Raw genomic sequence first — 13,343 nt, forward strand, 5'->3', positions numbered from 1 at the left:
AATAAAAGTATTATTACGTAAACTGCATAATTACACATAAAACATAGCCATTTTGTATTCTAAAATGTCTGTAGCTCGCATAAAATGACACTCTAAAAACAAATACTCTCCCGGCAATGATTTTTGGCATTCTAAATAAAATGTTAAGAATTTTTGACTCAAAGCGATTAATTTTGCTAACAAATTTGCCTTCCATATTTCTGCAGCATTGAGCAAACACGATAACACCTTAGAGGAGTAGAGCAGCAGAATAGTATTAAAAGAAAACCAGCCTTGTTGACCAATGAATGCACTAAGGGACCATACAATTATGAAACATTCCAGCTGAAGTTCTGTCCAATATTGCTGCCAATTCAACTTCTGGTCAATTATAATATCTAGATATTTATAGCATACTACTACCTCGATACGTTGGTCCATGATCTTCAACTTATAATTAATCGGTCGAGTAGATTTCATTTTGCCAGTAAAAGTTAGTATTTTCGTTTTGTTGAGATTTATACTCAAACCCTTTGCTTTTGCAAAGTTCTCTAGGATAATCAATTTGTTTTGTAGGCCTTTTGGAGTATAATCTATCGATAGCAGATCATCTGCATAGCCTAACCGTGCAGTACCTATTTTAATGTAATTTGTTAATAACATCAGAGCTTCTTCTATAAAGTCAGCTCGATATAAATTAAATGGAGTAGCTGCGAGAATGCATCCTTGTTTGACTCCCCGCCTAGTTGTTATTACGGCGGATAGCTTACCTTCAGCGTCAAGTCACACTCTTACTGTTGTATCTCGGTACAGCAGCTATATCATATTCAGTAATCCAGCTGGTTTGCCCCAGGTTTTTAATTGCAGCCAAAGTCGCTCTCTTATTACAGTATAGAAAGCTGCTGTAAAATCTATAAAAGCAGCAAAAACTGGCAGTTTTCGGACTTTCCAAAAGTATTCAATGGCTGTCACCAGATTGACTATATTATGTAAGGTGGATGACGATTTTCTAAATACAGATTGATTGCAGGGTAGTATACTAAATTCCTCTATCCACTGATTAAGTTCATTTAACAGAATATTAGCAAATATTTCTCCCGGGATGTTTAGCATAGCTACCATCCTATAATTCTCTTTGTTTTTCCATGAGCATTTTTTGTGGATCGGAAGAATTAAACTCTCTCGCCTTGTAGATGGAATACACCCATTTTCTCCAATCCATCGGAATAATATATGTAGTGCTATAGCCCATTTCTCAGAAGACATTTTTAATAGTGCATTACAGCTTCCATCTGGTCCGGCGGCTCTAGAACTGCCCAAGTTCTTTATCAAACTAGTTAGATCATCGAGTGTATACTTGCCTTTCCAAGGGGCACAGTTAAAAGGAATATCAATATCTCCCGCCGTAGTTGAACCAAGTGTGCTTTCTACATATAACACCCATTCTTTCTCTGACACACCATTCACTGGCAAGTTTTCTTTCTTATTGCTGTTAATTACAGCCCAGACACCTTCATTATTATTATTTTTTCCAAACATGGCTACTGTTCGCAACATTTTTCATTAGCTTTTTGCTTGCGATAAGCTTGTAGCCAGGTATGATGATCTTTTTTTCTGCTTTAATTTCTTTCGTAGCTTCTTTACTGATACCATTCTTAATTTCTCTTATTACAAATCTTTTTTTTTTTAAACTTTTATTTATTCAGCCTGGCAGGACAGGTACAGGTGAGTTACACACAGGGCACATACAATCAGAGCAAAAAGCAGGCAGTACACATGAGTAGAACCAATGAGACGATCAGTTTGTACACATGGGGTATACATTCAAGGTGGATCCGGGAATGAGGGGGAGGCATTTCAGGAAGTAGAAGGGGAGTGGCGAGGGGAGAGGGCTGGGGATGAAGGGCCTGAGTCCGTATCCGCAGGAGACATGTATGAACGAAACTTTAACCAGATATCTCTAGGCCTGGAGTGGGCGGGCCGTTACAGCGCCCATGATTTCTCGGTGTCCGAAGCCCAGGTGACCGCTCTGAGCCACTGTGCGTGAGTAGGTGCGGTAGGCCGGAGCCAGCAGAGTAGGATGGAACGCACTGCAAGTAGCATACAGAGGCCAGCCAGTTTCCTAGAATCACGGTGGAGTGCTGAGAAGTCGTGAAAAAGACACCTCATTGGGGATGGGGTGATGGGGTGTTCGAGGATAGCTGATATTGTAGTGCACACTGCATCCAAGAATGGAGTAAGTCGAGGGCAGGACCAGATCATTCTTATTACAAATCTAAGCAGTTTTTTGGCCTTCTGAATCGGTGCATCATATGGACTCTTAATATCATGCATAGAATTCCATCCCTCATGATTACTTACATATTTACGACGCTCGGAGGTTGCATGTTTGATAGCTACGACTATTTTCTCAAATGCTGCTACCATTTCATTGCTATCTTAATTTTGTGCAGTAGGCATACAATCATTAAATTTCATTAGCTCAAGATCAGCAATGATTTTGCCCTGTTCCAGTTTCGCTGGGTTCCAGATTATCCAATTCTTGCCGTTATTAATTGTTATATTACCATTCAGTTGGTGATCACACATTGAATGTTTTGCTGGTATCAAAAGGAGCAGGGGAAGATGATCACTTTCTTCCCCGCAGCCTAGAATTATTTGAATTGTGCCAAGATATCTCGAGCCTTAGCACACACGCACTATCCATGGAGCTAGCTATGCTGCCATGGCTCGTCTTTTGTAAAAGGGTTTTGGATGTCAGGGCCCTGGATATATTTCATAGAATTTATTTCTCCATATGGCATGACATTTGCAATTTCCAGGCACACTAAGACAGGCACTGCGCCTGCCTCCTAGCCAGCTTTTCCATCCAATGCTCAATTTTGCATAGTGTGCTGACTACAGGAGTACATTAACATGCTTCATAGGGCTTTCAACCAGCTGGCGTGTTGCTATTACTCATCTCTTTGATTTGCCAACTTATCGCCATCTTGGCGGCCACCCTTGCTCACTTGGTGTGATGTGTGACGGATCAAGGGGGGGTTGAAGTGTCCGTCTTCTGTGTTCTTTCATCAAGTGGGACCATGGCCTCTAATGCCTTTTTCATTGCTAAAGAGCATACTCCGGTCCATGGACTGGCCCAGTAATTCCACAAGCCCTATTTAAAACCTATTGACGACAACATTAAAATACCCCTCTGGTCTTCACATTGAATATGAATTCCCATGCAAGTGAATATTTTTTTAAAATTATTATTATGGTATTTATTGAGCACAGTCCTGGCTTTGAGGAGCAACGGAGTGCTTCACAGAGGTATACACCAGTACAGATACATAACAGAGTGCTTCACAGAGGTATACACCAATACAGATACATAACAGAGTGCTTCACAGAGGTATACACCAATACAGATACATAACAGAGTGCTTTACAGAGGTATACACCAATACAGATAGATAACGGAACGCTTTACAGAGGTGTACAACATTACAGATGCATAACAGAGCACTTTTCAGTAGTAACAACAGAACAGATATTCAGCAGGGGGTAGGATACAGAGGGAGACAGAGGAGGGGTACAGCTGGACAGGGTGCCTGGGAGGGAAGGGGCGGGCGGCGTCAAGCGGGTCAGGTGGCGCAAGGGTCGACATGATGGCCTAGGTGTTGAGGAGGGACTCCTTGAAGAGGTGGATCTTGAATTCTTCATTGAATTCTAGGAGTGTGGGGCGAGTCTGATGCTGATGAGGAGGAGTTTCCATAGTGTTGGGGCATAGGTAGAGAAGGCTTGTTTTCTGGTCCTTTCCTTTTTGCAGCAGTGGATTTCAAGTCTGCACGTCTTGGATTTTGGTGTTGTGCTGTCTGCCAGAGATGTGGAGTTTCCCTCGAGGTAGCTGGGTGGCTTGAGGGCAACTGCCTTACAGATGATAAAGCAAGACTTGAAAGTGATGTGTGCATGCAGTGGGAGCCAGTGAAGGTCGATGAGGATCGGGTTGATGTGGTCATGTCTGCGTAGACCCTTGATGAGGCGTGCAGCCGCATGTAGAACACTTCTCAGGGGTACAAGGGAGGATGACGGGGGCCTTCCAGAAGTGCATAGCCCCCATCCAGGTGGGATAGGAGCACTGCTTGAATGGTGGATCTAAAGATGTCTGCAGGGTGGTAGGGCTTGACCTTTCGCAGGAGGGAGAGCTGATACCAAGCTGTCTGAGTTTTCTTAGCTTTATTGGTAGTCTGGATTCTATTAAAAACAAGGAGGCCAGTATTATCCATCCAAGCTTCGTAAATGTTGTATGCATCATATAATGTTGAGCAACTGTCTTGTGCGATTGCTGTCTCAACAATCTGAACAATGGATGTTGAGCTTGCTTTCTCTTGAATTGTGAGCAGTACTACTTTTGTAGGGATGTTTGCCAGTGCTCAGCCCTGGCACTTATTTCTGCACCTCCACACTTATTGTCTCACTCAGTTTTATTATGGAGTGTTGTTTGGCAACCTTTTTCTTTTAACTGTCAGTCAGTCCAAGTTACACAACAAGCAACAACAGTGTGCGCTGGCCAGGGTCTTCTACATCCTCGGATGGTTCATTGTTATTTATGAATGTGATGACCCAGGTTGGCAGGGCATTGATCATTATCAACTTTCAGGGCTAGCAATGACTTTGAAGGTAGAAATGCTGGGTGCTCGCGCTGACTGTTTCCACATGCTGCTCCAGCCAGCTTGCATGTCATTGGTGCAGCTACACTATTGCAACAACCAGCAGCACTAACACAGCTCTGTGGGGATCTTGATGTAGTGTTTGAAACTGTTAGGGAGAATTCTCATAAATGGCTAATTTCCCTTACCTAATGAGTCCCTCAGCAGCTTTTGCTGGATTTCTAGGATTTATTTTTTCCACCTAGTAAGAGTGTGAGCCTTTTTTCCCCACTCTTACATGTATTTTGCAGTGTGTGTTTTCACTTTTTCTGTGATCTTGAGCACTGGAGCCTCACCTAATCCATGGCCTCATATTTTCATGTGTGTTACACAGCACCTTCAGTGCAGTGACACAGGGTTGTCTTTCAGACTTCCCACTAACTCCATTTTCTGGGACAGACTACTGTCCCCCAGAAAAGGTAAAGTTGCCATTAACTTTACTTTAGTCACTTTAAACCACAGACCCAGTACTCCCCATCTTTCATGGAATATTGGAAAGGGTTAACTCTTATCCCTTTTTGTCTGTGCCTCTTGGAGCATTGTTTCACTCCCTTTACATTAAGACTTGGCTGGTGGCAGCGGTAACTACCCTAACTTTTCAACCGCGATTATCTTATATAAATGTGGTAATGTTTTAGGCTATTATCTGCACAGAAGCCCTCCTTAAGGCGCCTTAAAGTCTAGGTAGGCAGGATGTGAGGGAGGGGTCTTCGGACCCCTGCCATGGATTCCCTTGGTAACCCAAGTTGCACTCCTGTTTGATTGGCTGAGGGACTGCCCTTGCCAGGACAGCAACCCTGCTGTGTGATTGACAGCCAGGCTGTATGAACGGGGGGAAACTGCATAAAAAGCAGGTCTCTGGGACTGGAAAGGCAGAGTCGCCACTGGAATGAAAGAACCAATGAGGAACTGGCAGAAGAGGACCCCTACAAGGACCCGGTGAAGCCCTGCTGCAGGTTCGAATCTCCAGAATCCGCTGACAGAGAAGATCCTCCAGGAAACTTCTTCCCTTGAGCTGGCAGGGCCAAACCAGTTCGCCCAAACTGCAAGCCAGGACCCTTCCTCTTGTCGAATTCGCTGTACAGAGCTACAGTGGGCCAGATAGCCAGGAAGGTCGGACCCTGCTTGAGTTTTAAGGAGCGCACCTTTTATTTGTTACTTTGCTCTGCGGCTGGTTTCTTCCCTGGGTAGTGCAGGACCCTCTTGTCTTCCTACTTCGTGTCAGTCCGACAGTCACTTCAGGAACCGTGAGCCTGCAGGAACTACCAGGAACGTCAGCCTCAGCTACAGCTCTCTCTCTGTTTTAAGGTACTGTGCAAATCCGGTTGTCCGTTTCGTTCAACCGCAGTGAAAGTGTTTGAAATCTTTCTCCAATCTGAGGGCTTGTCCTTCTCTTCTCTTTGAACTAACTTTTGTATCAAACAACCTCGTCCGGAAACCGTGCCACAAACTTTACCACAAACTCCTCTGAACAGTGTGATCTTGAGCAAAAGATGTTTGACCCATGGACTTTGGCCCTAAGCCTTTTCTATCTAATCGCCTCACTGAAGTTCCTCTTGTTCAACTGGCCTGAGTACTTACCTGTTGGTTTCGATCTAATTTATTTTTTTTGTTTTATCAACTTTATTTTAATTTTTACTTAAGACAATAATTGGCCTTTAGTTACAGCATGTTTTATAAACATTATAACCCATATGAACCCTTTATTCAACATACTTGAACATTTGTCATTAAGACTAGTATTGTCTTCAAACTTTTCCCCCAACCCCTCCCACCCTCGCCCACCCTTCCCGCCCCCTTCCCTTATTATTATTCGAACCAATCTAAACCATGGTTGAAACCAGAGCAGTTTCATGAGACCACCCCTCCTCCATGTCTTCTGCTGTCTTTATCTAATATGGATGTTTCTTAGAATCCTGGGTTTAAAGAATTGAGCCTCCCTCTACCCCACATAGTCCTGAAGTGGATCCCATATGGCCAAGAATTTCAGGTACGTCCCTGATTTTGTGGCGCAGATGTTCTCCGTTGCCACAAATCCTCACACTTTCACCCACCACCATGTGACTGTAGGGCCTTCCACTGTCTTCCATCGTTGGGCCACTGTCATCCTTGCTGCAGCCAGTAGGTGGGTAATGAGGGCCACTCTGTTCCCTGAAGATGCATATATCCCTTCTGTCACTGCCCCCAACAGGATGACCTTCGGGGACCATGGTAGGTCTGCGCCCGTTATGTCTCTGATTAGGCTCAGTATTTCTTTCCGGTACACTTTTATCCTTGGGCACGACTACCACATGTGGAACAAGTCACCTCTTTCTCCACACTGACGCCAACATTCTGGGGATACGTGGGGTTCATTTTATGTATTCTACTTGGGGGTAAATACCAGTGATGACATAATTTGTTTGCAGATTCTTTAATTGCCGTGGATTTGGATAGTTTGTGAGCCCTCCTCCAGATTTGACTCCATTCTTCCTGTGTGATCTCCTCCCCTATGTCCCGCTCCCAGTCCTTCATATATTGGAGGGTATCATCTATTTGCGCTTTGTCTAGTAGCTTGTACAGTCTGGTAATCCCTCTTTCATGTGTCCCCTCCCGTATCGTGAGTTCTAGGCCTACTGGGGGTCGTAACCCAGCCCTTTTTACCTCTGGGTGTGAGATCCAGTGACGCAATTGTATATATTTAAATCTGTGATGTTCGGTAATGGCGAATCTTTGTTTGCATAATTCGAAGGAAAGTGGGGCATCATCCTGATACATATCTTGTAGGGACACTGTGTCTGCTTCCCTCCAACCTTCCCAGAATGTTTTATGAAGCTCAGGCGAAAAGTCTGGATTATGCACAATAGGGGACAGTGGGCCCAGGCCTTGTTTGACCCCCCTGCCACGGATAGCCTTATCCCAGGTGTGTAGAGTCGTTTTTGTGGCCTCCAATAGGATACCTCCCCTCTCTCGAGCTTTTGGCTTTAGGAATGGTAGCATACCCAATGGGATGTCTGTCGCGGTCTGTTCTATTTCCCCCCACCCCGGAAGGGTGTCTCTGCCCACCCATTTCAGTGCTGGTGTCAGTTGAGCTGATAAAACGTATCTCCCTATATCCGGAACTCCCAGCCCCCCCAGAAGCGTCATCATGATCCTTTTTTGGATTCTCAGCTTCTTATTCCCCCAGATAAATTTAAACACGGCCTTCTGGAGTTCCTGAATCAGTTTTGGGGGGATCACCACCGGGGTTGAGCTTACAACATACAGTAATTTGGGTATCAAGGTCATTTTTATCGCTGTTATCCTAGCAAACCATGTTAATTCCTGAGCGTCCCATCTCTGCAAGTCTTCCGGCAGGCGCTTCCATAGAGGTGTAATGTTTGCTTTGAGCAGGTTCTTTATAGATCTAGTGATACGGCTTCCTAAATATTCCAGGGACTGCTTTTCCCACTGTAGGGGATAACGTTCCTTCAGGTGTGCTATGTCCCCGCTACCTTTGGTTATATTCAGCGCTTTGGATTTTGAATAGTTTATTGTGAACCCTGATGTCTTTTCGAACTTCTGCAGTTCTTTAATTATTCTGGGTAACGTGTGCTTTGAGTCTGCCATGTAAAGCATGATATCATCTGCATAGAGGGCTATCTTATTTTGGATCTCCCCAGTTTGCACCCCTCTAATTCCCGGGTCTTCCCTAATTCTGTAGGCAAATGGCTCCATTGCCATGGGGAATATGAGAGGGGAGAGAGGGCACCCCTGCCGAGTACCTCTCCGGATATTGATTCTTTCTGAGGTGTAGCCGTTCACCATTAGATGCGTAGATGGATGCTGGTAATTTGCCAAAACCATCTTGGTGAATGTCGTCCCACAGCCAAAACCCTCTAGTACCAGTCTTAAGTACTCCCAGTCTATGCTGTCGAATGCTCGTGTGGCGTCAAGCGTAGCAATAGCAAACTTCTGGGCCCTCCTGGTCCCCCAATCTATGATGTCAATTACGCGCCTGACGTTATCCTGAGTGTGTCTCCCCCGTACGAAGCCTGCCTGGTCTGCGTGTATTATCTCGGGCAATACTGTTGCCAACCGATTTGCCAGTATTTTTGCATACAGTTTTGCGTCAGTATCGAGGAGAGCTATGGGGCGGTAACTGGAGCATTCTACCGGGTCTTTCCCAGGCTTTAGGGGTAAAATCGTGACCGAGTGTCCTATATCCTTGGAAACTGCTCCCCTATCCCTGATTAGGTTGAAAAGGCGAGTAAGGGGGGTTGCCAGCTGCGTCTGGAACATTTTGTAGAACCCATTTCCTAAGCCATCTGGGCCAGGTGCCTTTCCCCTAGGTAGCGCTGCTATCGCATCACCCACTTCATGTGTAGTGAAAAGGGCCCCCAATTTTTCTTTTTGTTGTTCCGATATCTGTGGCAGTTTTATGGCCGACAAATAGGACACTTGTTCTGCTGCATTCAGGTTCTCGCTAGTCAGCAGTTTTTTGTGAAAGTGGACCATCGTTTCTAGTTTCTCCTCATCTCCCGTTTGCAGTTCCCCACTACTATTTCTTAACCGGGTAATATGATTGCGCACCTTCTGTTTGCGTAATTTGGCTGCCAAGAATTTGCTCGCTTTCCCCCCGTGTATGTAATATGATTGTTTAGTGTTTAGCAGTATTTGCGCTGTTCTATCCGCCATATGGTTTTCTAGTTTGGCTCTGGCCTTTTTAAGGTCCCGCCAGGCTCTGGGCGTCTAACGGATCTTATGGAGCTTTTCAGCATTTCCTACCTCTTCCTCTAATTTACACGTTATAAGGGCTTTTCCCCTGTAGTATTGCGTTGCTTGTGCTATAAATTCCCCTCTAATTACTGCTTTCCCCGCGTCCCACACCACCCTCCAGTCTACCTCCCATTGTCATTCTCCAGGAAATAATTTCTTATGACTTCTTCCATGTGTGCCCTAAGCGCTATATCCCTCAGAATTGTTTCATTTAGCCTCCATTGTGGGTGGGGCCTATTCATTGTCCTCTGCAATTCTATGCAGATCACCACTGGGGCATGATCTGAGAGATATTGGACCCCAATTTCTATTTTCTTGACATAGGGGATTAAAGTGGAGGACACCTGGATCATGTCAATTCTAGAGTACCCCCTGTGTACCGCTGAGTAATGTGTGTATTCCCAGCTTTCCGGGTGGAAAAACCGCCATGTTTCTATCACCTCCAAGTCTCTGAAGGGTTTTCCCAGGGCCTGTCTGTTTCGCTGGTCTGCAGCCGTCGGGGGGAGTGTTTTATCTATTTTTGGGTCCATCACACAGTTAAAGTCTCCTCCTATTATCACTCTACCCTCACACCATCCTCCCACCTTCTGGAGTAGTTTGGGAATATACTAGTCCTGTTTTTCATTGGGGACATATACTGCTAGAATTGTATACATTTGGCCATTGACGGTACTCTTAACACCCAAGTATCTACCTTCCTGATCCTTCATTATGTGCCGTTTGTGGAAGCCTAAGTCTCTGCTGCACAGAATTGCCACCCCTTTTGTTTTAGTCTGGCTTGAGGCGAAAAACTGAAGAGGGTATGTTCTATTACGCATCCTTTTCTCATCTCGCAGGAGCAAGTGTGTCTCCTGTAGGATCGCTATTTTTGTTTGCATGGCTTCCAGCCTGCCTAGGATCGATTGTCTTTTAGCGGGGGAGTTTAGCCCCTGGACATTAATCGAGACAATGTTCACTTCTTCCATTGCTCCCTAGGGGAAGAGTCTCTGCATATTGGACCCCATATTCTGCTACTGTACTTTTCTCTGTCTGTTTTCCTTCTGTTATTACACAGTTGTGGAGGTGGCTCATCTTTATTCATGGTTTTTGGGTTCCTTGCTTTTCTATCCTTCGTTCCCTTTCCCTCCCCTTCCACCCCCTTCCCTTTCCCCCCATCCTGGGAGTATATGAGGCCTGTGCCCCATTTGGGCCCCCCGCTAGACAAAACGGGCGTAAGGCCTCCAGATTCCCCCCAGTTCACAATAGTCAGGAGTTGTTTGACCTGACGCTGCTTCCAAGATTAGTGACCTCCTACCTCCGTGCAGGCGCTTCGGAGCAGTTTTGCGGTCTTCTCACATTTAGGTAGTGCTTCACTCATTGTCCGTGTGATGGGCCGCGTTCGGATCCGGTGGGCCTCTCTGTTCACAGACCTAAGTCGGTTGAAAGCTGCCGGTTCTTCCTGTCCTCCCCCGTCTCTGCTTTCATCCTGTTCACCACTCCCATGGTCTGTTCGGCGGGCCAGTCATGTTAGGCTTCGGGCGCGTGGGTGCCTCCGGCTGCTCGTCCTCCAAATGTAGCAGAGCCAGACCTTCTGCGCAGTTCCCAATTCTCCTCTGTTTTCCTTCCCATGTAAATGACAGGCCGAACGGGTGCGTCCATCTATATCTGATTTGATGTGCTTGAAGGGCTTTCGTGATAGGTTGCATTAGCCATATTTTATGAAGAGTGATCCAGACGAGGTCTTGGTATAGCTGTATGCGGGACCCATTAATCGTAAGGTCCCCGTTTGTCCTTGCCGCACGTAGCACCTCCTCTTTCAGACCATACAATGTCATCGCTATTAGGACATCTCTGGGTCGCGACCCTGGTTCATTGCGTATTGGGCCCACTCGAGGTATTCTTTCGAAGCCGATTGTTTCAGGATGGGCATCTGCTAGCAGGCTGCTAAAGAAGAGTTGCATCGTGTCTCTTAAGTCCTTGTCCTGTACCGATTCCGCCAGGCCTTTAACCCTAATATTGGATCTTCTCGAGCGGTTTTCCAGATCCTCTGCCTGGAGCTCCAAATTGTTTGTCGCAGTCGCCAACTGGTCTAGTAGCAAGCTGTTTTGATTAGTCTCCTCTGTGATATTCGAGAGGCCACTTTCAACTATGTCCACTCTTTCGCCTATCTCCGCCATTTCTTTATTGACCTCCTGGAGGGACGATTTCAGGTCCTCCCTTAGTTGTTCCATTTGAGTATGGAAGGCTTTTGTCATTCTGGCCTCCATACCTTTTAAGCAGTTCAAGAGTTCATCTTTGTCGGTTGCCACTATGCTGGTTGGGTGGTCCTTTGCTTCAGTCGACAACCCTGGTGGAGGAGATGGCGAATCTGCTTGTGTTTGGCATCTTTGTCACCAGCACTTCTCTATCTGTCCCTCCTGGGGTCTCGCTGGGTCCGTGCTCTTGATGGGCCCGTTTTGGGTTTGGTGCCTGGCATCTGAATCGATCTGGCTACGGTCGGCTGGTATTATGCCTGAAGCAGTATGTATGTTGCTATTGTGACCGTTGCCTTTTTCTTTTTAACTTGAGTACTCGGGCAGCTATGTGTCTGTCGCAGGTCCTGTTTCTGGACCATCACTCAGGGTGGGCTCTTCACTCCTCAAGCCCGCATGAGAAGCAGGATCTCCCGTGCTTCTTTAGCCTGGAAGTGGGTGTCCGGCGGCTGGGCTGATGGTGTCTCCCAGTCTTGGGGACCCCTTAAATAGTCCAAGTGTTCCTTGCTGTGTGGCCCCTTCAGCTTCAGGATACCGTGGGGGGGAGGGCTCAACCCTGTGTCTCTGCTAGTGTTCCCGTGACAGCATTCTCTCCGTTGGGGGCACCCCAGCGTATAACTCGGGCCCGCCTCTGCTCTCCCACTCCGACCAGCACAGCACCACTTCTGGCTCAGTCTCACCGTGCTGTTACATGAGTGGGAAGGAGGGGGCTCCCATTGCTATGTCTCCGCGCTTTTCACTTCTCATGGGCCGTCACCCCCCCCCCCGTGCCCCTCTTCAGGTATATTTTCCGGGCCTACACTGGTATTCCTCCAGTATGCAAGCGGGCCCCGCACACGGGCCGGTCTCCCCACGGAGCTCAACCACAACTTGGCTCCCCGGAATGTGGCGGGATTGGTGCCTCCGCAATTGAGCCGCTTGAGTTGGTCCAGATCCAGCCTCCTACGCCTCACTGCTCCCTAGGGAGAGTGTACGATTCCCCCGGCTGGGCCTCAGGAGTTTCTCAACATCCTGGGGGGACCACAGGTTGCCACCGCTGGACGTGCCTGGCGTCAGTTCCCTGCTCTTCTGTGGGGGGGGTCCCGACCCCCGCTATGTTACGCCTTTCTCCTCCTCTGCCGCTTAGAGCCTCAGCACACGGGGCCCTCCCTCGGTGCCTGTCCACCCCTCCATCTGTCCGCACCGCTGCATCTCCCCTGGGCACTCGTGCCGCTGGCCGTCGCTGCTGGTACCTTGGTTGCGGGAGCAGCCGGTGCTCTGAGGGGCCTTCCCGTACTGCCGAAACCCCCGTCACAGACTGACTTTCTTGTCCCCGGGTGTGTCCTCCGTCGGAGCTCGGGTCTCCGTGTCCTGGGGGCAGGGACGATACCACCGGCCGTCCGCGGCTGAGCGTTATTAGTTGTCGGCTATTGCTGCTCCGGGCCCCCGCGCTTCCTCCTGAGGCGTCCAGCGGGGTATGTCTTTCCTCACTGCTGGGTGCGCGCCTGATTGCTGCGGGCTCCTCCCCACGCACCGGACCCTTTTCCCCAGACCTGCACCGCAAGGATGTTCAATCCGAGTCCTGTTGTGCTTTCCGGCAGCTCATTTTGGCTTGTCGGTAAACTTTCATACGCCGCAATGTTCTCCTTTTTATGTGCCTGCACGGAGGACTCGAGGAGTGCGTCCTCACAGTCCGGCAGCCATCTTGGAAAAAAACAGTTTGATC

This window comes from Ambystoma mexicanum, chromosome 1q (assembly GCF_040938575.1).
Source record: "Ambystoma mexicanum isolate Mex_15411 chromosome 1q, UKY_AmexF1_1, whole genome shotgun sequence".
NCBI lineage: Eukaryota > Metazoa > Chordata > Amphibia > Caudata > Ambystomatidae > Ambystoma > Ambystoma mexicanum.